Source organism: Ranitomeya variabilis, chromosome 5, assembly GCF_051348905.1.
Source record: "Ranitomeya variabilis isolate aRanVar5 chromosome 5, aRanVar5.hap1, whole genome shotgun sequence".
Lineage (NCBI taxonomy): Eukaryota > Metazoa > Chordata > Amphibia > Anura > Dendrobatidae > Ranitomeya > Ranitomeya variabilis.
The window spans coordinates 245,513,558-245,534,821 of record NC_135236.1 but is presented as its reverse complement, the minus strand read 5'-3'; the positions used below and the strand labels follow the sequence as shown (position 1 = coordinate 245,534,821).

Genomic DNA, 21,264 nt, shown 5'->3' with positions numbered 1-21,264 from the left:
CGACACAGCCAATCCTCGTTAGTATAGTGGTAAGTATCCCCGCCTGTCACGCGGGAGACCGGGGTTCGATTCCCCGACGGGGAGGCCTCTTATATTCTTGAATTTGCTACGAGAAGCTGATCGAGATGGCAAAAAATTCATATTCAGGAGCTTTTGATATTTTATTGTTTGATTGTCACTTTACTGCCACCAAAAGTCACTACATGTGTGATAAATCCATCCCCCACCAAAACGGAATGATTGCGCTCATACCTATTACCGGTTCTTTCCGTAGGGGATAAATGCCACGCCCATGGCCGGTTAGCTCAGTTGGTTAGAGCGTGGTGCTAATAACGCCAAGGTCGCGGGTTCGATCCCCGTACGGGCCAAGTACAGCTTTTTAGAGGTCCCGTGCACTCGTTTCATCCCAGGTGGGTCGATGCAGATGCTGAAGCTTGTTTCTTTTTACTCCGCATTTTGTTCATAGTGTTTTCTGTGTAGAATTGCATGCCTAACTGATTTGGAGAAGTAGCTGTTCCTATGGTGTGGTGTTATTTAAAGCCTGTAGCAAGCATATAGTATAGTCATTGCAATTGATCTCTGTGTTAAACTTGGTGCTGTGTTTATGTGCTGATGGTGGCTCTGGTGCTGTATTCATGTACTGATGATGGGTCTTGTGTTGAACTCGTATGCTGATGTAGTCATATGCTGATGGAAGTTCTGTTTCCGTAACCATGCACTGACGGCGGTTCTGGTGATGTATCAATGTAGCTGCTGCAATCTTTAACTTATTAGACTTGATATTAGGTCATGCTAGGGTCAGTATGCTGTGCTGAAAATACAGCTGTCTGAATGAGGCCATTATAGGTCAGCTGAGCAAGAGTTTGACAAAAGCTCCCAGACACTATAGACAGCTTTGCCATCATTAGGGCGGCTGCTCTTTCTCTCCCAAAAATGGCAGTTTTCTTCACAGTCTCACCTCCCTTGTCTGAAAGTGCCCAAACGAAAAAGGAGCCTGGCCAACAGTGGTTCATCTGATCAGTCACATACCACGTGTGCACTTTATCGGACTGTGATGTCAGAGGTGACGACACAGCCAATCCTCGTTAGTATAGTGGTAAGTATCCCCGCCTGTCACGCGGGAGAAAGGGGTTCGATTCCCCGATGGGGAGGCCTCTTATATTCTTGAATTTGCTACGAGAAGCTGATCGAGATGGCAAAAAATTCATATTCAGGAGCTTTTGATATTTTATTGTTTGATTGTCACTTTACTGCCACCAAAAGTCACTACATGTGTGATAAATCCATCCCCCCCCAAAACGGAATGATTGCGCTCATACCTATTACCAGTTCTTTCCGTAGGGGATAAACGCCACGCCCATGGCCGGTTAGCTCAGTTGGTTAGAGCGTGGTGCTAATAACGCCAAGGTCGCGGGTTCGATCCCCGTACGGGCCAAGTACAGCTTTTTAGAGGTCCCGTGCACTCGTTTCATCCCAGGTGGGTCGATGCAGATGCTGAAGCTTGTTTCTTTTTACTCCGCATTTTGTTCATAGTGTTTTCTGTGTAGAATTGCATGCCTAACTGATTTGGAGAAGTAGCTGTTCCTATGGTGTGGTGTTATTTAAAGCCTGTAGCAAGCATATAGTATAGTCATTGCAATTGATCTCTGTGTTAAACTTGGTGCTGTGTTTATGTGCTGATGGTGGCTCTGGTGCTGTATTCATGTACTGATGATGGGTCTTGTGTTGAACTCGTATGCTGATGTAGTCATATGCTGATGGAAGTTCTGTTTCCGTAACCATGCACTGACGGCGGTTCTGGTGATGTATCAATGTAGCTGCTGCAATCTTTAACTTATTAGACTTGATATTAGGTCATGCTAGGGTCAGTATGCTGTGCTGAAAATACAGCTGTCTGAATGAGGCCATTATAGGTCAGCTGAGCAAGAGTTTGACAAAAGCTCCCAGACACTATAGACAGCTTTGCCATCATTAGGGCGGCTGCTCTTTCTCTCCCAAAAATGGCAGTTTTCTTCACAGTCTCACCTCCCTTGTCTGAAAGTGCCCAAACGAAAAAGGAGCCTGGCCAACAGTGGTTCATCTGATCAGTCACATACCACGTGTGCACTTTATCGGACTGTGATGTCAGAGGTGACGACACAGCCAATCCTCGTTAGTATAGTGGTAAGTATCCCCGCCTGTCAAGCGGGAGACCGGGGTTCGATTCCCCGACGGGGAGGCCTCTTATATTCTTGAATTTGCTACGAGAAGCTGATCGAGATGGCAAAAAATTCATATTCAGGAGCTTTTGATATTTTATTGTTTGATTGTCACTTTACTGCCACCAAAAGTCACTACATGTGTGATAAATCCATCCCCCCCAAAAACGGAATGATTGCGCTCATACCTATTACCAGTTCTTTCCGTAGGGGATAAACGCCACGCCCATGGCCGGTTAGCTCAGTTGGTTAGAGCGTGGTGCTAATAACGCCAAGGTCGCGGGTTCGATCCCCGTACAGGCCAAGTACAGCTTTTTAGAGGTCCCGTGCACTCGTTTCATCCCAGGTGGGTCGATGCAGATGCTGAAGCTTGTTTCTTTTTACTCCGCATTTTGTTCATAGTGTTTTCTGTGTAGAATTGCATGCCTAACTGATTTGGAGAAGTAGCTGTTCCTATGGTGTGGTGTTATTTAAAGCCTGTAGCAAGCATATAGTATAGTCATTGCAATTGATCTCTGTGTTAAACTTGGTGCTGTGTTTATGTGCTGATGGTGGCTCTGGTGCTGTATTCATGTACTGATGATGGGTCTTGTGTTGAACTCGTATGCTGATGTAGTCATATGCTGATGGAAGTTCTGTTTCCGTAACCATGCACTGACGGCGGTTCTGGTGATGTATCAATGTAGCTGCTGCAATCTTTAACTTATTAGACTTGATATTAGGTCATGCTAGGGTCAGTATGCTGTGCTGAAAATACAGCTGTCTGAATGAGGCCATTATAGGTCAGCTGAGCAAGAGTTTGACAAAAGCTCCCAGACACTATAGACAGCTTTGCCATCATTAGGGCGGCTGCTCTTTCTCTCCCAAAAATGGCAGTTTTCTTCACAGTCTCACCTCCCTTGTCTGAAAGTGCCCAAACGAAAAAGGAGCCTGGCCAACAGTGGTTCATCTGATCAGTCACATACCACGTGTGCACTTTATCGGACTGTGATGTCAGAGGTGACGACACAGCCAATCCTCGTTAGTATAGTGGTAAGTATCCCCGCCTGTCACGCGGGAGACCGGGGTTCGATTCCCCGACGGGGAGGCCTCTTATATTCTTGAATTTGCTACGAGAAGCTGATCGAGATGGCAAAAAATTCATATTCAGGAGCTTTTGATATTTTATTGTTTGATTGTCACTTTACTGCCACCAAAAGTCACTACATGTGTGATAAATCCATCCCCCCCCCAAAACGGAATGATTGCGCTCATACCTATTACCAGTTCTTTCCGTAGGGGATAAACGCCACGCCCATGGCCGGTTAGCTCAGTTGGTTAGAGCGTGGTGCTAATAACGCCAAGGTCGCGGGTTCGATCCCCGTACGGGCCAAGTACAGCTTTTTAGAGGTCCCGTGCACTCGTTTCATCCCAGGTGGGTCGATGCAGATGCTGAAGCTTGTTTCTTTTTACTCCGCATTTTGTTCATAGTGTTTTCTGTGTAGAATTGCATGCCTAACTGATTTGGAGAAGTAGCTGTTCCTATGGTGTGGTGTTATTTAAAGCCTGTAGCAAGCATATAGTATAGTCATTGCAATTGATCTCTGTGTTAAACTTGGTGCTGTGTTTATGTGCTGATGGTGGCTCTGGTGCTGTATTCATGTACTGATGATGGGTCTTGTGTTGAACTCGTATGCTGATGTAGTCATATGCTGATGGAAGTTCTGTTTCCGTAACCATGCACTGACGGCGGTTCTGGTGATGTATCAATGTAGCTGCTGCAATCTTTAACTTATTAGACTTGATATTAGGTCATGCTAGGGTCAGTATGCTGTGCTGAAAATACAGCTGTCTGAATGAGGCCATTATAGGTCAGCTGAGCAAGAGTTTGACAAAAGCTCCCAGACACTATAGACAGCTTTGCCATCATTAGGGCGGCTGCTCTTTCTCTCCCAAAAATGGCAGTTTTCTTCACAGTCTCACCTCCCTTGTCTGAAAGTGCCCAAACGAAAAAGGAGCCTGGCCAACAGTGGTTCATCTGATCAGTCACATACCACGTGTGCACTTTATCGGACTGTGATGTCAGAGGTGACGACACAGCCAATCCTCGTTAGTATAGTGGTAAGTATCCCCGCCTGTCACGCGGGAGACCGGGGTTCGATTCCCCGACGGGGAGGCCTCTTATATTCTTGAATTTGCTACGAGAAGCTGATCGAGATGGCAAAAAATTCATATTCAGGAGCTTTTGATATTTTATTGTTTGATTGTCACTTTACTGCCACCAAAAGTCACTACATGTGTGATAAATCCATCCCCCCCCAAAACGGAATGATTGCGCTCATACCTATTACCAGTTCTTTCCGTAGGGGATAAATGCCACGCCCATGGCCGGTTAGCTCAGTTGGTTAGAGCGTGGTGCTAATAACGCCAAGGTCGCGGGTTCGATCCCCGTACGGGCCAAGTACAGCTTTTTAGAGGTCCCGTGCACTCGTTTCATCCCAGGTGGGTCGATGCAGATGCTGAAGCTTGTTTCTTTTTACTCCGCATTTTGTTCATAGTGTTTTCTGTGTAGAATTGCATGCCTAACTGATTTGGAGAAGTAGCTGTTCCTATGGTGTGGTGTTATTTAAAGCCTGTAGCAAGCATATAGTATAGTCATTGCAATTGATCTCTGTGTTAAACTTGGTGCTGTGTTTATGTGCTGATGGTGGCTCTGGTGCTGTATTCATGTACTGATGATGGGTCTTGTGTTGAACTCGTATGCTGATGTAGTCATATGCTGATGGAAGTTCTGTTTCCGTAACCATGCACTGACGGCGGTTCTGGTGATGTATCAATGTAGCTGCTGCAATCTTTAACTTATTAGACTTGATATTAGGTCATGCTAGGGTCAGTATGCTGTGCTGAAAATACAGCTGTCTGAATGAGGCCATTATAGGTCAGCTGAGCAAGAGTTTGACAAAAGCTCCCAGACACTATAGACAGCTTTGCCATCATTAGGGCGGCTGCTCTTTCTCTCCCAAAAATGGCAGTTTTCTTCACAGTCTCACCTCCCTTGTCTGAAAGTGCCCAAACGAAAAAGGAGCCTGGCCAACAGTGGTTCATCTGATCAGTCACATACCACGTGTGCACTTTATCGGACTGTGATGTCAGAGGTGACGACACAGCCAATCCTCGTTAGCATAGTGGTAAGTATCCCCGCCTGTCACGCGGGAGACCGGGGTTCGATTCCCCGACGGGGAGGCCTCTTATATTCTTGAATTTGCTACGAGAAGCTGATCGAGATGGCAAAAAATTCATATTCAGGAGCTTTTGATATTTTATTGTTTGATTGTCACTTTACTGCCACCAAAAGTCACTACATGTGTGATAAATCCATCCCCCCCCAAAACGGAATGATTGCACTCATACCTATTACCAGTTCTTTCCGTAGGGGATAAACGCCACGCCCATGGCCGGTTAGCTCAGTTGGTTAGAGCGTGGTGCTAATAACGCCAAGGTCGCGGGTTCGATCCCCGTACGGGCCAAGTACAGCTTTTTAGAGGTCCCGTGCACTCGTTTCATCCCAGGTGGGTCGATGCAGATGCTGAAGCTTGTTTCTTTTTACTCCGCATTTTGTTCATAGTGTTTTCTGTGTAGAATTGCATGCCTAACTGATTTGGAGAAGTAGCTGTTCCTATGGTGTGGTGTTATTTAAAGCCTGTAGCAAGCATATAGTATAGTCATTGCAATTGATCTCTGTGTTAAACTTGGTGCTGTGTTTATGTGCTGATGGTGGCTCTGGTGCTGTATTCATGTACTGATGATGGGTCTTGTGTTGAACTCGTATGCTGATGTAGTCATATGCTGATGGAAGTTCTGTTTCCGTAACCATGCACTGACGGCGGTTCTGGTGATGTATCAATGTAGCTGCTGCAATCTTTAACTTATTAGACTTGATATTAGGTCATGCTAGGGTCAGTATGCTGTGCTGAAAATACAGCTGTCTGAATGAGGCCATTATAGGTCAGCTGAGCAAGAGTTTGACAAAAGCTCCCAGACACTATAGACAGCTTTGCCATCATTAGGGCGGCTGCTCTTTCTCTCCCAAAAATGGCAGTTTTCTTCACAGTCTCACCTCCCTTGTCTGAAAGTGCCCAAACGAAAAAGGAGCCTGGCCAACAGTGGTTCATCTGATCAGTCACATACCACGTGTGCACTTTATCGGACTGTGATGTCAGAGGTGACGACACAGCCAATCCTCGTTAGTATAGTGGTAAGTATCCCCGCCTGTCACGCGGGAGACCGGGGTTCGATTCCCCGACGGGGAGGCCTCTTATATTCTTGAATTTGCTACGAGAAGCTGATCGAGATGGCAAAAAATTCATATTCAGGAGCTTTTGATATTTTATTGTTTGATTGTCACTTTACTGCCACCAAAAGTCACTACATGTGTGATAAATCCATCCCCCCCCAAAACGGAATGATTGCACTCATACCTATTACCAGTTCTTTCCGTAGGGGATAAACGCCACGCCCATGGCCGGTTAGCTCAGTTGGTTAGAGCGTGGTGCTAATAACGCCAAGGTCGCGGGTTCGATCCCCGTACGGGCCAAGTACAGCTTTTTAGAGGTCCCGTGCACTCGTTTCATCCCAGGTGGGTCGATGCAGATGCTGAAGCTTGTTTCTTTTTACTCCGCATTTTGTTCATAGTGTTTTCTGTGTAGAATTGCATGCCTAACTGATTTGGAGAAGTAGCTGTTCCTATGGTGTGGTGTTATTTAAAGCCTGTAGCAAGCATATAGTATAGTCATTGCAATTGATCTCTGTGTTAAACTTGGTGCTGTGTTTATGTGCTGATGGTGGCTCTGGTGCTGTATTCATGTACTGATGATGGGTCTTGTGTTGAACTCGTATGCTGATGTAGTCATATGCTGATGGAAGTTCTGTTTCCGTAACCATGCACTGACGGCGGTTCTGGTGATGTATCAATGTAGCTGCTGCAATCTTTAACTTATTAGACTTGATATTAGGTCATGCTAGGGTCAGTATGCTGTGCTGAAAATACAGCTGTCTGAATGAGGCCATTATAGGTCAGCTGAGCAAGAGTTTGACAAAAGCTCCCAGACACTATAGACAGCTTTGCCATCATTAGGGCGGCTGCTCTTTCTCTCCCAAAAATGGCAGTTTTCTTCACAGTCTCACCTCCCTTGTCTGAAAGTGCCCAAACGAAAAAGGAGCCTGGCCAACAGTGGTTCATCTGATCAGTCACATACCACGTGTGCACTTTATCGGACTGTGATGTCAGAGGTGACGACACAGCCAATCCTCGTTAGTATAGTGGTAAGTATCCCCGCCTGTCACGCGGGAGACCGGGGTTCGATTCCCCGACGGGGAGGCCTCTTATATTCTTGAATTTGCTACGAGAAGCTGATCGAGATGGCAAAAAATTCATATTCAGGAGCTTTTGATATTTTATTGTTTGATTGTCACTTTACTGCCACCAAAAGTCACTACATGTGTGATAAATCCATCCCCCCCCAAAACGGAATGATTGCGCTCATACCTATTACCAGTTCTTTCCGTAGGGGATAAACGCCACGCCCATGGCCGGTTAGCTCAGTTGGTTAGAGCGTGGTGCTAATAACGCCAAGGTCGCGGGTTCGATCCCCGTACGGGCCAAGTACAGCTTTTTAGAGGTCCCGTGCACTCGTTTCATCCCAGGTGGGTCGATGCAGATGCTGAAGCTTGTTTCTTTTTACTCCGCATTTTGTTCATAGTGTTTTCTGTGTAGAATTGCATGCCTAACTGATTTGGAGAAGTAGCTGTTCCTATGGTGTGGTGTTATTTAAAGCCTGTAGCAAGCATATAGTATAGTCATTGCAATTGATCTCTGTGTTAAACTTGGTGCTGTGTTTATGTGCTGATGGTGGCTCTGGTGCTGTATTCATGTACTGATGATGGGTCTTGTGTTGAACTCGTATGCTGATGTAGTCATATGCTGATGGAAGTTCTGTTTCCGTAACCATGCACTGACGGCGGTTCTGGTGATGTATCAATGTAGCTGCTGCAATCTTTAACTTATTAGACTTGATATTAGGTCATGCTAGGGTCAGTATGCTGTGCTGAAAATACAGCTGTCTGAATGAGGCCATTATAGGTCAGCTGAGCAAGAGTTTGACAAAAGCTCCCAGACACTATAGACAGCTTTGCCATCATTAGGGCGGCTGCTCTTTCTCTCCCAAAAATGGCAGTTTTCTTCACAGTCTCACCTCCCTTGTCTGAAAGTGCCCAAACGAAAAAGGAGCCTGGCCAACAGTGGTTCATCTGATCAGTCACATACCACGTGTGCACTTTATCGGACTGTGATGTCAGAGGTGACGACACAGCCAATCCTCGTTAGTATAGTGGTAAGTATCCCCGCCTGTCACGCGGGAGACCGGGGTTCGATTCCCCGACGGGGAGGCCTCTTATATTCTTGAATTTGCTACGAGAAGCTGATCGAGATGGCAAAAAATTCATATTCAGGAGCTTTTGATATTTTATTGTTTGATTGTCACTTTACTGCCACCAAAAGTCACTACATGTGTGATAAATCCATCCCCCCCCAAAACGGAATGATTGCGCTCATACCTATTACCAGTTCTTTCCGTAGGGGATAAACACCACGCCCATGGCCGGTTAGCTCAGTTGGTTAGAGCGTGGTGCTAATAACGCCAAGGTCGCGGGTTCGATCCCCGTACGGGCCAAGTACAGCTTTTTAGAGGTCCCGTGCACTCGTTTCATCCCAGGTGGGTCGATGCAGATGCTGAAGCTTGTTTCTTTTTACTCCGCATTTTGTTCATAGTGTTTTCTGTGTAGAATTGCATGCCTAACTGATTTGGAGAAGTAGCTGTTCCTATGGTGTGGTGTTATTTAAAGCCTGTAGCAAGCATATAGTATAGTCATTGCAATTGATCTCTGTGTTAAACTTGGTGCTGTGTTTATGTGCTGATGGTGGCTCTGGTGCTGTATTCATGTACTGATGATGGGTCTTGTGTTGAACTCGTATGCTGATGTAGTCATATGCTGATGGAAGTTCTGTTTCCGTAACCATGCACTGACGGCGGTTCTGGTGATGTATCAATGTAGCTGCTGCAATCTTTAACTTATTAGACTTGATATTAGGTCATGCTAGGGTCAGTATGCTGTGCTGAAAATACAGCTGTCTGAATGAGGCCATTATAGGTCAGCTGAGCAAGAGTTTGACAAAAGCTCCCAGACACTATAGACAGCTTTGCCATCATTAGGGCGGCTGCTCTTTCTCTCCCAAAAATGGCAGTTTTCTTCACAGTCTCACCTCCCTTGTCTGAAAGTGCCCAAACGAAAAAGGAGCCTGGCCAACAGTGGTTCATCTGATCAGTCACATACCACGTGTGCACTTTATCGGACTGTGATGTCAGAGGTGACGACACAGCCAATCCTCGTTAGTATAGTGGTAAGTATCCCCGCCTGTCACGCGGGAGACCGGGGTTCGATTCCCCGACGGGGAGGCCTCTTATATTCTTGAATTTGCTACGAGAAGCTGATCGAGATGGCAAAAAATTCATATTCAGGAGCTTTTGATATTTTATTGTTTGATTGTCACTTTACTGCCACCAAAAGTCACTACATGTGTGATAAATCCATCCCCCCCCAAAACGGAATGATTGCGCTCATACCTATTACCAGTTCTTTCCGTAGGGGATAAACGCCACGCCCATGGCCGGTTAGCTCAGTTGGTTAGAGCGTGGTGCTAATAACGCCAAGGTCGCGGGTTCGATCCCCGTACGGGCCAAGTACAGCTTTTTAGAGGTCCCGTGCACTCGTTTCATCCCAGGTGGGTCGATGCAGATGCTGAAGCTTGTTTCTTTTTACTCCGCATTTTGTTCATAGTGTTTTCTGTGTAGAATTGCATGCCTAACTGATTTGGAGAAGTAGCTGTTCCTATGGTGTGGTGTTATTTAAAGCCTGTAGCAAGCATATAGTATAGTCATTGCAATTGATCTCTGTGTTAAACTTGGTGCTGTGTTTATGTGCTGATGGTGGCTCTGGTGCTGTATTCATGTACTGATGATGGGTCTTGTGTTGAACTCGTATGCTGATGTAGTCATATGCTGATGGAAGTTCTGTTTCCGTAACCATGCACTGACGGCGGTTCTGGTGATGTATCAATGTAGCTGCTGCAATCTTTAACTTATTAGACTTGATATTAGGTCATGCTAGGGTCAGTATGCTGTGCTGAAAATACAGCTGTCTGAATGAGGCCATTATAGGTCAGCTGAGCAAGAGTTTGACAAAAGCTCCCAGACACTATAGACAGCTTTGCCATCATTAGGGCGGCTGCTCTTTCTCTCCCAAAAATGGCAGTTTTCTTCACAGTCTCACCTCCCTTGTCTGAAAGTGCCCAAACGAAAAAGGAGCCTGGCCAACAGTGGTTCATCTGATCAGTCACATACCACGTGTGCACTTTATCGGACTGTGATGTCAGAGGTGACGACACAGCCAATCCTCGTTAGTATAGTGGTAAGTATCCCCGCCTGTCACGCGGGAGACCGGGGTTCGATTCCCCGACGGGGAGGCCTCTTATATTCTTGAATTTGCTACGAGAAGCTGATCGAGATGGCAAAAAATTCATATTCAGGAGCTTTTGATATTTTATTGTTTGATTGTCACTTTACTGCCACCAAAAGTCACTACATGTGTGATAAATCCATCCCCCCCCCAAAACGGAATGATTGCGCTCATACCTATTACCAGTTCTTTCCGTAGGGGATAAACGCCACGCCCATGGCCGGTTAGCTCAGTTGGTTAGAGCGTGGTGCTAATAACGCCAAGGTCGCGGGTTCGATCCCCGTACGGGCCAAGTACAGCTTTTTAGAGGTCCCGTGCACTCGTTTCATCCCAGGTGGGTCGATGCAGATGCTGAAGCTTGTTTCTTTTTACTCCGCATTTTGTTCATAGTGTTTTCTGTGTAGAATTGCATGCCTAACTGATTTGGAGAAGTAGCTGTTCCTATGGTGTGGTGTTATTTAAAGCCTGTAGCAAGCATATAGTATAGTCATTGCAATTGATCTCTGTGTTAAACTTGGTGCTGTGTTTATGTGCTGATGGTGGCTCTGGTGCTGTATTCATGTACTGATGATGGGTCTTGTGTTGAACTCGTATGCTGATGTAGTCATATGCTGATGGAAGTTCTGTTTCCGTAACCATGCACTGACGGCGGTTCTGGTGATGTATCAATGTAGCTGCTGCAATCTTTAACTTATTAGACTTGATATTAGGTCATGCTAGGGTCAGTATGCTGTGCTGAAAATACAGCTGTCTGAATGAGGCCATTATAGGTCAGCTGAGCAAGAGTTTGACAAAAGCTCCCAGACACTATAGACAGCTTTGCCATCATTAGGGCGGCTGCTCTTTCTCTCCCAAAAATGGCAGTTTTCTTCACAGTCTCACCTCCCTTGTCTGAAAGTGCCCAAACGAAAAAGGAGCCTGGCCAACAGTGGTTCATCTGATCAGTCACATACCACGTGTGCACTTTATCGGACTGTGATGTCAGAGGTGACGACACAGCCAATCCTCGTTAGTATAGTGGTAAGTATCCCCGCCTGTCACGCGGGAGACCGGGGTTCGATTCCCCGACGGGGAGGCCTCTTATATTCTTGAATTTGCTACGAGAAGCTGATCGAGATGGCAAAAAATTCATATTCAGGAGCTTTTGATATTTTATTGTTTGATTGTCACTTTACTGCCACCAAAAGTCACTACATGTGTGATAAATCCATCCCCCCCCAAAACGGAATGATTGCACTCATACCTATTACCAGTTCTTTCCGTAGGGGATAAACGCCACGCCCATGGCCGGTTAGCTCAGTTGGTTAGAGCGTGGTGCTAATAACGCCAAGGTCGCGGGTTCGATCCCCGTACGGGCCAAGTACAGCTTTTTAGAGGTCCCGTGCACTCGTTTCATCCCAGGTGGGTCGATGCAGATGCTGAAGCTTGTTTCTTTTTACTCCGCATTTTGTTCATAGTGTTTTCTGTGTAGAATTGCATGCCTAACTGATTTGGAGAAGTAGCTGTTCCTATGGTGTGGTGTTATTTAAAGCCTGTAGCAAGCATATAGTATAGTCATTGCAATTGATCTCTGTGTTAAACTTGGTGCTGTGTTTATGTGCTGATGGTGGCTCTGGTGCTGTATTCATGTACTGATGATGGGTCTTGTGTTGAACTCGTATGCTGATGTAGTCATATGCTGATGGAAGTTCTGTTTCCGTAACCATGCACTGACGGCGGTTCTGGTGATGTATCAATGTAGCTGCTGCAATCTTTAACTTATTAGACTTGATATTAGGTCATGCTAGGGTCAGTATGCTGTGCTGAAAATACAGCTGTCTGAATGAGGCCATTATAGGTCAGCTGAGCAAGAGTTTGACAAAAGCTCCCAGACACTATAGACAGCTTTGCCATCATTAGGGCGGCTGCTCTTTCTCTCCCAAAAATGGCAGTTTTCTTCACAGTCTCACCTCCCTTGTCTGAAAGTGCCCAAACGAAAAAGGAGCCTGGCCAACAGTGGTTCATCTGATCAGTCACATACCACGTGTGCACTTTATCGGACTGTGATGTCAGAGGTGACGACACAGCCAATCCTCGTTAGTATAGTGGTAAGTATCCCCGCCTGTCACGCGGGAGACCGGGGTTCGATTCCCCGACGGGGAGGCCTCTTATATTCTTGAATTTGCTACGAGAAGCTGATCGAGATGGCAAAAAATTCATATTCAGGAGCTTTTGATATTTTATTGTTTGATTGTCACTTTACTGCCACCAAAAGTCACTACATGTGTGATAAATCCATCCCCCCCCAAAACGGAATGATTGCGCTCATACCTATTACCAGTTCTTTCCGTAGGGGATAAACGCCACGCCCATGGCCGGTTAGCTCAGTTGGTTAGAGCGTGGTGCTAATAACGCCAAGGTCGCGGGTTCGATCCCCGTACGGGCCAAGTACAGCTTTTTAGAGGTCCCGTGCACTCGTTTCATCCCAGGTGGGTCGATGCAGATGCTGAAGCTTGTTTCTTTTTACTCCGCATTTTGTTCATAGTGTTTTCTGTGTAGAATTGCATGCCTAACTGATTTGGAGAAGTAGCTGTTCCTATGGTGTGGTGTTATTTAAAGCCTGTAGCAAGCATATAGTATAGTCATTGCAATTGATCTCTGTGTTAAACTTGGTGCTGTGTTTATGTGCTGATGGTGGCTCTGGTGCTGTATTCATGTACTGATGATGGGTCTTGTGTTGAACTCGTATGCTGATGTAGTCATATGCTGATGGAAGTTCTGTTTCCGTAACCATGCACTGACGGCGGTTCTGGTGATGTATCAATGTAGCTGCTGCAATCTTTAACTTATTAGACTTGATATTAGGTCATGCTAGGGTCAGTATGCTGTGCTGAAAATACAGCTGTCTGAATGAGGCCATTATAGGTCAGCTGAGCAAGAGTTTGACAAAAGCTCCCAGACACTATAGACAGCTTTGCCATCATTAGGGCGGCTGCTCTTTCTCTCCCAAAAATGGCAGTTTTCTTCACAGTCTCACCTCCCTTGTCTGAAAGTGCCCAAACGAAAAAGGAGCCTGGCCAACAGTGGTTCATCTGATCAGTCACATACCACGTGTGCACTTTATCGGACTGTGATGTCAGAGGTGACGACACAGCCAATCCTCGTTAGTATAGTGGTAAGTATCCCTGCCTGTCACGCGGGAGACCGGGGTTCGATTCCCCGACGGGGAGGCCTCTTATATTCTTGAATTTGCTACGAGAAGCTGATCGAGATGGCAAAAAATTCATATTCAGGAGCTTTTGATATTTTATTGTTTGATTGTCACTTTACTGCCACCAAAAGTCACTACATGTGTGATAAATCCATCCCCCCCAAAACGGAATGATTGCGCTCATACCTATTACCAGTTCTTTCCGTAGGGGATAAACGCCACGCCCATGGCCGGTTAGCTCAGTTGGTTAGAGCGTGGTGCTAATAACGCCAAGGTCGCGGGTTCGATCCCCGTACGGGCCAAGTACAGCTTTTTAGAGGTCCCGTGCACTCGTTTCATCCCAGGTGGGTCGATGCAGATGCTGAAGCTTGTTTCTTTTTACTCCGCATTTTGTTCATAGTGTTTTCTGTGTAGAATTGCATGCCTAACTGATTTGGAGAAGTAGCTGTTCCTATGGTGTGGTGTTATTTAAAGCCTGTAGCAAGCATATAGTATAGTCATTGCAATTGATCTCTGTGTTAAACTTGGTGCTGTGTTTATGTGCTGATGGTGGCTCTGGTGCTGTATTCATGTACTGATGATGGGTCTTGTGTTGAACTCGTATGCTGATGTAGTCATATGCTGATGGAAGTTCTGTTTCCGTAACCATGCACTGACGGCGGTTCTGGTGATGTATCAATGTAGCTGCTGCAATCTTTAACTTATTAGACTTGATATTAGGTCATGCTAGGGTCAGTATGCTGTGCTGAAAATACAGCTGTCTGAATGAGGCCATTATAGGTCAGCTGAGCAAGAGTTTGACAAAAGCTCCCAGACACTATAGACAGCTTTGCCATCATTAGGGCGGCTGCTCTTTCTCTCCCAAAAATGGCAGTTTTCTTCACAGTCTCACCTCCCTTGTCTGAAAGTGCCCAAACGAAAAAGGAGCCTGGCCAACAGTGGTTCATCTGATCAGTCACATACCACGTGTGCACTTTATCGGACTGTGATGTCAGAGGTGACGACACAGCCAATCCTCGTTAGTATAGTGGTAAGTATCCCCGCCTGTCACGCGGGAGACCGGGGTTCGATTCCCCGACGGGGAGGCCTCTTATATTCTTGAATTTGCTACGAGAAGCTGATCGAGATGGCAAAAAATTCATATTCAGGAGCTTTTGATATTTTATTGTTTGATTGTCACTTTACTGCCACCAAAAGTCACTACATGTGTGATAAATCCATCCCCCCCAAAACGGAATGATTGCGCTCATACCTATTACCAGTTCTTTCCGTAGGGGATAAACGCCACGCCCATGGCCGGTTAGCTCAGTTGGTTAGAGCGTGGTGCTAATAACGCCAAGGTCGCGGGTTCGATCCCCGTACGGGCCAAGTACAGCTTTTTAGAGGTCCCGTGCACTCGTTTCATCCCAGGTGGGTCGATGCAGATGCTGAAGCTTGTTTCTTTTTACTCCGCATTTTGTTCATAGTGTTTTCTGTGTAGAATTGCATGCCTAACTGATTTGGAGAAGTAGCTGTTCCTATGGTGTGGTGTTATTTAAAGCCTGTAGCAAGCATATAGTATAGTCATTGCAATTGATCTCTGTGTTAAACTTGGTGCTGTGTTTATGTGCTGATGGTGGCTCTGGTGCTGTATTCATGTACTGATGATGGGTCTTGTGTTGAACTCGTATGCTGATGTAGTCATATGCTGATGGAAGTTCTGTTTCCGTAACCATGCACTGACGGCGGTTCTGGTGATGTATCAATGTAGCTGCTGCAATCTTTAACTTATTAGACTTGATATTAGGTCATGCTAGGGTCAGTATGCTGTGCTGAAAATACAGCTGTCTGAATGAGGCCATTATAGGTCAGCTGAGCAAGAGTTTGACAAAAGCTCCCAGACACTATAGACAGCTTTGCCATCATTAGGGCGGCTGCTCTTTCTCTCCCAAAAATGGCAGTTTTCTTCACAGTCTCACCTCCCTTGTCTGAAAGTGCCCAAACGAAAAAGGAGCCTGGCCAACAGTGGTTCATCTGATCAGTCACATACCACGTGTGCACTTTATCGGACTGTGATGTCAGAGGTGACGACACAGCCAATCCTCGTTAGTATAGTGGTAAGTATCCCCGCCTGTCACGCGGGAGACCGGGGTTTGATTCCCCGACGGGGAGGCCTCTTATATTCTTGAATTTGCTACGAGAAGCTGATCGAGATGGCAAAAAATTCATATTCAGGAGCTTTTGATATTTTATTGTTTGATTGTCACTTTACTGCCACCAAAAGTCACTACATGTGTGATAAATCCATCCCCCCCCAAAACGGAATGATTGCGCTCATACCTATTACCAGTTCTTTCCGTAGGGGATAAACGCCACGCCCATGGCCGGTTAGCTCAGTTGGTTAGAGCGTGGTGCTAATAACGCCAAGGTCGCGGGTTCGATCCCCGTACGGGCCAAGTACAGCTTTTTAGAGGTCCCGTGCACTCGTTTCATCCCAGGTGGGTCGATGCAGATGCTGAAGCTTGTTTCTTTTTACTCCGCATTTTGTTCATAGTGTTTTCTGTGTAGAATTGCATGCCTAACTGATTTGGAGAAGTAGCTGTTCCTATGGTGTGGTGTTATTTAAAGCCTGTAGCAAGCATATAGTATAGTCATTGCAATTGATCTCTGTGTTAAACTTGGTGCTGTGTTTATGTGCTGATGGTGGCTCTGGTGCTGTATTCATGTACTGATGATGGGTCTTGTGTTGAACTCGTATGCTGATGTAGTCATATGCTGATGGAAGTTCTGTTTCCGTAACCATGCACTGACGGCGGTTCTGGTGATGTATCAATGTAGCTGCTGCAATCTTTAACTTATTAGACTTGATATTAGGTCATGCTAGGGTCAGTATGCTGTGCTGAAAATACAGCTGTCTGAATGAGGCCATTATAGGTCAGCTGAGCAAGAGTTTGACAAAAGCTCCCAGACACTATAGACAGCTTTGCCATCATTAGGGCGGCTGCTCTTTCTCTCCCAAAAATGGCAGTTTTCTTCACAGTCTCACCTCCCTTGTCTGAAAGTGCCCAAACGAAAAAGGAGCCTGGCCAACAGTGGTTCATCTGATCAGTCACATACCACGTGTGCACTTTATCGGACTGTGATGTCAGAGGTGACGACACAGCCAATCCTCGTTAGTATAGTGGTAAGTATCCCCGCCTGTCACGCGGGAGACCGGGGTTCGATTCCCCGACGGGGAGGCCTCTTATATTCTTGAATTTGCTACGAGAAGCTGATCGAGATGGCAAAAAATTCATATTCAGGAGCTTTTGATATTTTATTGTTTGATTGTCACTTTACTGCCACCAAAAGTCACTACATGTGTGATAAATCCATCCCCCCCCAAAACGGAATGATTGCACTCATACCTATTACCAGTTATTTCCGTAGGGGATAAACGCCACGCCCATGGCCGGTTAGCTCAGTTGGTTAGAGCGTGGTGCTAATAACGCCAAGGTCGCGGGTTCAATCCCCGTACGGGCCAAGTACAGCTTTTTAGAGGTCCCGTGCACTCGTTTCATCCCAGGTGGGTCGATGCAGATGCTGAAGCTTGTTTCTTTTTACTCCGCATTTTGTTCATAGTGTTTTCTGTGTAGAATTGCATGCCTAACTGATTTGGAGAAGTAGCTGTTCCTATGGTGTGGTGTTATTTAAAGCCTGTAGCAAGCATATAGTATAGTCATTGCAATTGATCTCTGTGTTAAACTTGGTGCTGTGTTTATGTGCTGATGGTGGCTCTGGTGCTGTATTCATGTACTGATGATGGGTCTTGTGTTGAACTCGTATGCTGATGTAGTCATATGCTGATGGAAGTTCTGTTTCCGTAACCATGCACTGACGGCGGTTCTGGTGATGTATCAATGTAGCTGCTGCAATCTTTAACTTATTAGACTTGATATTAGGTCATGCTAGGGTCAGTATGCTGTGCTGAAAATACAGCTGTCTGAATGAGGCCATTATAGGTCAGCTGAGCAAGAGTTTGACAAAAGCTCCCAGACACTATAGACAGCTTTGCCATCATTAGGGCGGCTGCTCTTTCTCTCCCAAAAATGGCAGTTTTCTTCACAGTCTCACCTCCCTTGTCTGAAAGTGCCCAAACGAAAAAGGAGCCTGGCCAACAGTGGTTCATCTGATCAGTCACATACCACGTGTGCACTTTATCGGACTGTGATGTCAGAGGTGACGACACAGCCAATCCTCGTTAGTATAGTGGTAAGTATCCCCGCCTGTCACGCGGGAGACCGGGGTTCGATTCCCCGACGGGGAGGCCTCTTATATTCTTGAATTTGCTACGAGAAGCTGATCGAGATGGCAAAAAATTCATATTCAGGAGCTTTTGATATTTTATTGTTTGATTGTCACTTTACTGCCACCAAAAGTCACTACATGTGTGATAAATCCATCCCCCCCAAAACGGAATGATTGCGCTCATACCTATTACCAGTTCTTTCCGTAGGGGATAAACGCCACGCCCATGGCCGGTTAGCTCAGTTGGTTAGAGCGTGGTGCTAATAACGCCAAGGTCGCGGGTTCGATCCCCGTACGGGCTAAGTACAGCTTTTTAGAGGTCCCGTGCACTCGTTTCATCCCAGGTGGGTCGATGCAGATGCTGAAGCTTGTTTCTTTTTACTCCGCATTTTGTTCATAGTGTTTTCTGTGTAGAATTGCATGCCTAACTGATTTGGAGAAGTAGCTGTTCCTATGGTGTGGTGTTATTTAAAGCCTGTAGCAAGCATATAGTATAGTCATTGCAATTGATCTCTGTGTTAAACTTGGTGCTGTGTTTATGTGCTGATGGTGGCTCTGGTGCTGTATTCATGTACTGATGATGGGTCTTGTGTTGAACTCGTATGCTGATGTAGTCATATGCTGATGGAAGTTCTGTTTCCGTAACCATGCACTGACGGCGGTTCTGGTGATGTATCAATGTAGCTGCTGCAATCTTTAACTTATTAGACTTGATATTAGGTCATGCTAGGGTCAGTATGCTGTGCTGAAAATACAGCTGTCTGAATGAGGCCATTATAGGTCAGCTGAGCAAGAGTTTGACAAAAGCTCCCAGACACTATAGACAGCTTTGCCATCATTAGGGCGGCTGCTCTTTCTCTCCCAAAAATGGCAGTTTTCTTCACAGTCTCACCTCCCTTGTCTGAAAGTGCCCAAACGAAAAAGGAGCCTGGCCAACAGTGGTTCATCTGATCAGTCACATACCACGTGTGCACTTTATCGGACTGTGATGTCAGAGGTGACGACACAGCCAATCCTCGTTAGTATAGTGGTAAGTATCCCTGCCTGTCACGCGGGAGACCGGGGTTCGATTCCCCGACGGGGAGGCCTCTTATATTCTTGAATTTGCTACGAGAAGCTGATCGAGATGGCAAAAAATTCATATTCAGGAGCTTTTGATATTTTATTGTTTGATTGTCACTTTACTGCCACCAAAAGTCACTACATGTGTGATAAATCCATCCCCCCCAAAACGGAATGATTGCGCTCATACCTATTACCAGTTCTTTCCGTAGGGGATAAACGCCACGCCCATGGCCGGTTAGCTCAGTTGGTTAGAGCGTGGTGCTAATAACGCCAAGGTCGCGGGTTCGATCCCCGTACGGGCCAAGTACAGCTTTTTAGAGGTCCCGTGCACTCGTTTCATCCCAGGTGGGTCGATGCAGATGCTGAAGCTTGTTTCTTTTTACTCCGCATTTTGTTCATAGTGTTTTCTGTGTAGAATTGCATGCCTAACTGATTTGGAGAAGTAGCTGTTCCTATGGTGTGGTGTTATTTAAAGCCTGTAGCAAGCATATAGTATAGTCATTGCAATTGATCTCTGTGTTAAACTTGGTGCTGTGTTTATGTGCTGATGGTGGCTCTGGTGCTGTATTCATGTACTGATGATGGGTCTTGTGTTGAACTCGTATGCTGATGTAGTCATATGCTGATGGAAGTTCTGTTTCCGTAACCATGCACTGACGGCGGTTCTGGTGATGTATCAATGTAGCTGCTGCAATCTTTAACTTATTAGACTTGATATTAGGTCATGCTAGGGTCAGTATGCTGTGCTGAAAATACAGCTGTCTGAATGAGGCCATTATAGGTCAGCTGAGCAAGAGTTTGACAAAAGCTCCCAGACACTATAGACAGCTTTGCCATCATTAGGGCGGCTGCTCTTTCTCTCCCAAAAATGGCAGTTTTCTTCACAGTCTCACCTCCCTTGTCTGAAAGTGCCCAAACGAAAAAGGAGCCTGGCCAACAGTGGTTCATCTGATCAGTCACATACCACGTGTGCACTTTATCGGACTGTGATGTCAGAGGTGACGACACAGCCAATCCTCGTTAGTATAGTGGTAAGTATCCCCGCCTGTCACGCGGGAGACCGGGGTTCGATTCCCCGACGGGGAGGCCTCTTATATTCTTGAATTTGCTACGAGAAGCTGATCGAGATGGCAAAAAATTCATATTCAGGAGCTTTTGATATTTTATTGTTTGATTGTCACTTTACTGCCACCAAAAGTCACTACATGTGTGATAAATCCATCCCCCCCCAAAACGGAATGATTGCGCTCATACCTATTACCAGTTCTTTCCGTAGGGGATAAACGCCACGCCCATGGCCGGTTAGCTCAGTTGGTTAGAGCGTGGTGCTAATAACGCCAAGGTCGCGGGTTCGATCCCCGTACGGGCCAAGTACAGCTTTTTAGAGGTCCCATGCACTCGTTTCATCCCAGGTGGGTCGATGCAGATGCTGAAGCTTGTTTCTTTTTACTCCGCATTTTGTTCATAGTGTTTTCTGTGTAGAATTGCATGCCTAACTGATTTGGAGAAGTAGCTGTTCCTATGGTGTGGTGTTATTTAAAGCCTGTAGCAAGCATATAGTATAGTCATTGCAATTGATCTCTGTGTTAAACTTGGTGCTGTGTTTATGTGCTGATGGTGGCTCTGGTGCTGTATTCATGTACTGATGATGGGTCTTGTGTTGAACTCGTATGCTGATGTAGTCATATGCTGATGGAAGTTCTGTTTCCGTAACCATGCACTGACGGCGGTTCTGGTGATGTATCAATGTAGCTGCTGCAATCTTTAACTTATTAGACTTGATATTAGGTCATGCTAGGGTCAGTATGCTGTGCTGAAAATACAGCTGTCTGAATGAGGCCATTATAGGTCAGCTGAGCAAGAGTTTGACAAAAGCTCCCAGACACTATAGACAGCTTTGCCATCATTAGGGCGGCTGCTCTTTCTCTCCCAAAAATGGCAGTTTTCTTCACAGTCTCACCTCCCTTGTCTGAAAGTGCCCAAACGAAAAAGGAG

The 21,264-nt window shown here is 45.9% G+C and overlaps 32 non-coding genes across 32 annotated transcripts; all 32 read left to right on the top strand.

Annotated features, from left to right (window-relative positions):
- The first annotated feature begins 12 nt into the window (after positions 1-12).
- On the top strand, positions 13-84 carry TRNAD-GUC (transfer RNA aspartic acid (anticodon GUC)). The gene has a single exon. It is a non-coding gene; the product is annotated as a tRNA-Asp (tRNA).
- Positions 85-294: 210 nt separating this feature from the next.
- Positions 295-368, top strand: TRNAI-AAU (transfer RNA isoleucine (anticodon AAU)). Its single transcript has one exon. It is a non-coding gene; the product is annotated as a tRNA-Ile (tRNA).
- Positions 369-1,361: 993 nt separating this feature from the next.
- On the top strand, positions 1,362-1,435 carry TRNAI-AAU (transfer RNA isoleucine (anticodon AAU)). The gene has a single exon. It is a non-coding gene; the product is annotated as a tRNA-Ile (tRNA).
- Positions 1,436-2,146: 711 nt separating this feature from the next.
- TRNAD-GUC (transfer RNA aspartic acid (anticodon GUC)) lies at positions 2,147-2,218 on the top strand. The gene has a single exon. It is a non-coding gene; the product is annotated as a tRNA-Asp (tRNA).
- A 995-nt stretch (positions 2,219-3,213) lies between these two features.
- TRNAD-GUC (transfer RNA aspartic acid (anticodon GUC)) lies at positions 3,214-3,285 on the top strand. Its single transcript has one exon. It is a non-coding gene; the product is annotated as a tRNA-Asp (tRNA).
- A 211-nt stretch (positions 3,286-3,496) lies between these two features.
- Positions 3,497-3,570, top strand: TRNAI-AAU (transfer RNA isoleucine (anticodon AAU)). The gene has a single exon. It is a non-coding gene; the product is annotated as a tRNA-Ile (tRNA).
- Positions 3,571-4,281: 711 nt separating this feature from the next.
- On the top strand, positions 4,282-4,353 carry TRNAD-GUC (transfer RNA aspartic acid (anticodon GUC)). The gene has a single exon. It is a non-coding gene; the product is annotated as a tRNA-Asp (tRNA).
- A 210-nt stretch (positions 4,354-4,563) lies between these two features.
- TRNAI-AAU (transfer RNA isoleucine (anticodon AAU)) lies at positions 4,564-4,637 on the top strand. The gene has a single exon. It is a non-coding gene; the product is annotated as a tRNA-Ile (tRNA).
- A 993-nt stretch (positions 4,638-5,630) lies between these two features.
- Positions 5,631-5,704, top strand: TRNAI-AAU (transfer RNA isoleucine (anticodon AAU)). Its single transcript has one exon. It is a non-coding gene; the product is annotated as a tRNA-Ile (tRNA).
- Positions 5,705-6,415: 711 nt separating this feature from the next.
- Positions 6,416-6,487, top strand: TRNAD-GUC (transfer RNA aspartic acid (anticodon GUC)). The gene has a single exon. It is a non-coding gene; the product is annotated as a tRNA-Asp (tRNA).
- Positions 6,488-6,697: 210 nt separating this feature from the next.
- Positions 6,698-6,771, top strand: TRNAI-AAU (transfer RNA isoleucine (anticodon AAU)). Its single transcript has one exon. It is a non-coding gene; the product is annotated as a tRNA-Ile (tRNA).
- A 711-nt stretch (positions 6,772-7,482) lies between these two features.
- Positions 7,483-7,554, top strand: TRNAD-GUC (transfer RNA aspartic acid (anticodon GUC)). The gene has a single exon. It is a non-coding gene; the product is annotated as a tRNA-Asp (tRNA).
- Positions 7,555-7,764: 210 nt separating this feature from the next.
- Positions 7,765-7,838, top strand: TRNAI-AAU (transfer RNA isoleucine (anticodon AAU)). Its single transcript has one exon. It is a non-coding gene; the product is annotated as a tRNA-Ile (tRNA).
- Positions 7,839-8,549: 711 nt separating this feature from the next.
- On the top strand, positions 8,550-8,621 carry TRNAD-GUC (transfer RNA aspartic acid (anticodon GUC)). Its single transcript has one exon. It is a non-coding gene; the product is annotated as a tRNA-Asp (tRNA).
- A 210-nt stretch (positions 8,622-8,831) lies between these two features.
- TRNAI-AAU (transfer RNA isoleucine (anticodon AAU)) lies at positions 8,832-8,905 on the top strand. The gene has a single exon. It is a non-coding gene; the product is annotated as a tRNA-Ile (tRNA).
- Positions 8,906-9,616: 711 nt separating this feature from the next.
- Positions 9,617-9,688, top strand: TRNAD-GUC (transfer RNA aspartic acid (anticodon GUC)). Its single transcript has one exon. It is a non-coding gene; the product is annotated as a tRNA-Asp (tRNA).
- A 210-nt stretch (positions 9,689-9,898) lies between these two features.
- Positions 9,899-9,972, top strand: TRNAI-AAU (transfer RNA isoleucine (anticodon AAU)). The gene has a single exon. It is a non-coding gene; the product is annotated as a tRNA-Ile (tRNA).
- A 711-nt stretch (positions 9,973-10,683) lies between these two features.
- Positions 10,684-10,755, top strand: TRNAD-GUC (transfer RNA aspartic acid (anticodon GUC)). The gene has a single exon. It is a non-coding gene; the product is annotated as a tRNA-Asp (tRNA).
- Positions 10,756-10,966: 211 nt separating this feature from the next.
- On the top strand, positions 10,967-11,040 carry TRNAI-AAU (transfer RNA isoleucine (anticodon AAU)). Its single transcript has one exon. It is a non-coding gene; the product is annotated as a tRNA-Ile (tRNA).
- A 711-nt stretch (positions 11,041-11,751) lies between these two features.
- TRNAD-GUC (transfer RNA aspartic acid (anticodon GUC)) lies at positions 11,752-11,823 on the top strand. The gene has a single exon. It is a non-coding gene; the product is annotated as a tRNA-Asp (tRNA).
- A 210-nt stretch (positions 11,824-12,033) lies between these two features.
- Positions 12,034-12,107, top strand: TRNAI-AAU (transfer RNA isoleucine (anticodon AAU)). Its single transcript has one exon. It is a non-coding gene; the product is annotated as a tRNA-Ile (tRNA).
- Positions 12,108-12,818: 711 nt separating this feature from the next.
- TRNAD-GUC (transfer RNA aspartic acid (anticodon GUC)) lies at positions 12,819-12,890 on the top strand. The gene has a single exon. It is a non-coding gene; the product is annotated as a tRNA-Asp (tRNA).
- Positions 12,891-13,100: 210 nt separating this feature from the next.
- Positions 13,101-13,174, top strand: TRNAI-AAU (transfer RNA isoleucine (anticodon AAU)). The gene has a single exon. It is a non-coding gene; the product is annotated as a tRNA-Ile (tRNA).
- Positions 13,175-14,166: 992 nt separating this feature from the next.
- TRNAI-AAU (transfer RNA isoleucine (anticodon AAU)) lies at positions 14,167-14,240 on the top strand. The gene has a single exon. It is a non-coding gene; the product is annotated as a tRNA-Ile (tRNA).
- Positions 14,241-14,951: 711 nt separating this feature from the next.
- On the top strand, positions 14,952-15,023 carry TRNAD-GUC (transfer RNA aspartic acid (anticodon GUC)). Its single transcript has one exon. It is a non-coding gene; the product is annotated as a tRNA-Asp (tRNA).
- Positions 15,024-15,232: 209 nt separating this feature from the next.
- On the top strand, positions 15,233-15,306 carry TRNAI-AAU (transfer RNA isoleucine (anticodon AAU)). Its single transcript has one exon. It is a non-coding gene; the product is annotated as a tRNA-Ile (tRNA).
- A 993-nt stretch (positions 15,307-16,299) lies between these two features.
- Positions 16,300-16,373, top strand: TRNAI-AAU (transfer RNA isoleucine (anticodon AAU)). Its single transcript has one exon. It is a non-coding gene; the product is annotated as a tRNA-Ile (tRNA).
- Positions 16,374-17,084: 711 nt separating this feature from the next.
- Positions 17,085-17,156, top strand: TRNAD-GUC (transfer RNA aspartic acid (anticodon GUC)). The gene has a single exon. It is a non-coding gene; the product is annotated as a tRNA-Asp (tRNA).
- Positions 17,157-18,151: 995 nt separating this feature from the next.
- On the top strand, positions 18,152-18,223 carry TRNAD-GUC (transfer RNA aspartic acid (anticodon GUC)). The gene has a single exon. It is a non-coding gene; the product is annotated as a tRNA-Asp (tRNA).
- Positions 18,224-19,498: 1,275 nt separating this feature from the next.
- TRNAI-AAU (transfer RNA isoleucine (anticodon AAU)) lies at positions 19,499-19,572 on the top strand. Its single transcript has one exon. It is a non-coding gene; the product is annotated as a tRNA-Ile (tRNA).
- Positions 19,573-20,283: 711 nt separating this feature from the next.
- Positions 20,284-20,355, top strand: TRNAD-GUC (transfer RNA aspartic acid (anticodon GUC)). The gene has a single exon. It is a non-coding gene; the product is annotated as a tRNA-Asp (tRNA).
- Positions 20,356-20,565: 210 nt separating this feature from the next.
- Positions 20,566-20,639, top strand: TRNAI-AAU (transfer RNA isoleucine (anticodon AAU)). The gene has a single exon. It is a non-coding gene; the product is annotated as a tRNA-Ile (tRNA).
- Positions 20,640-21,264: the final 625 nt, after the last annotated feature.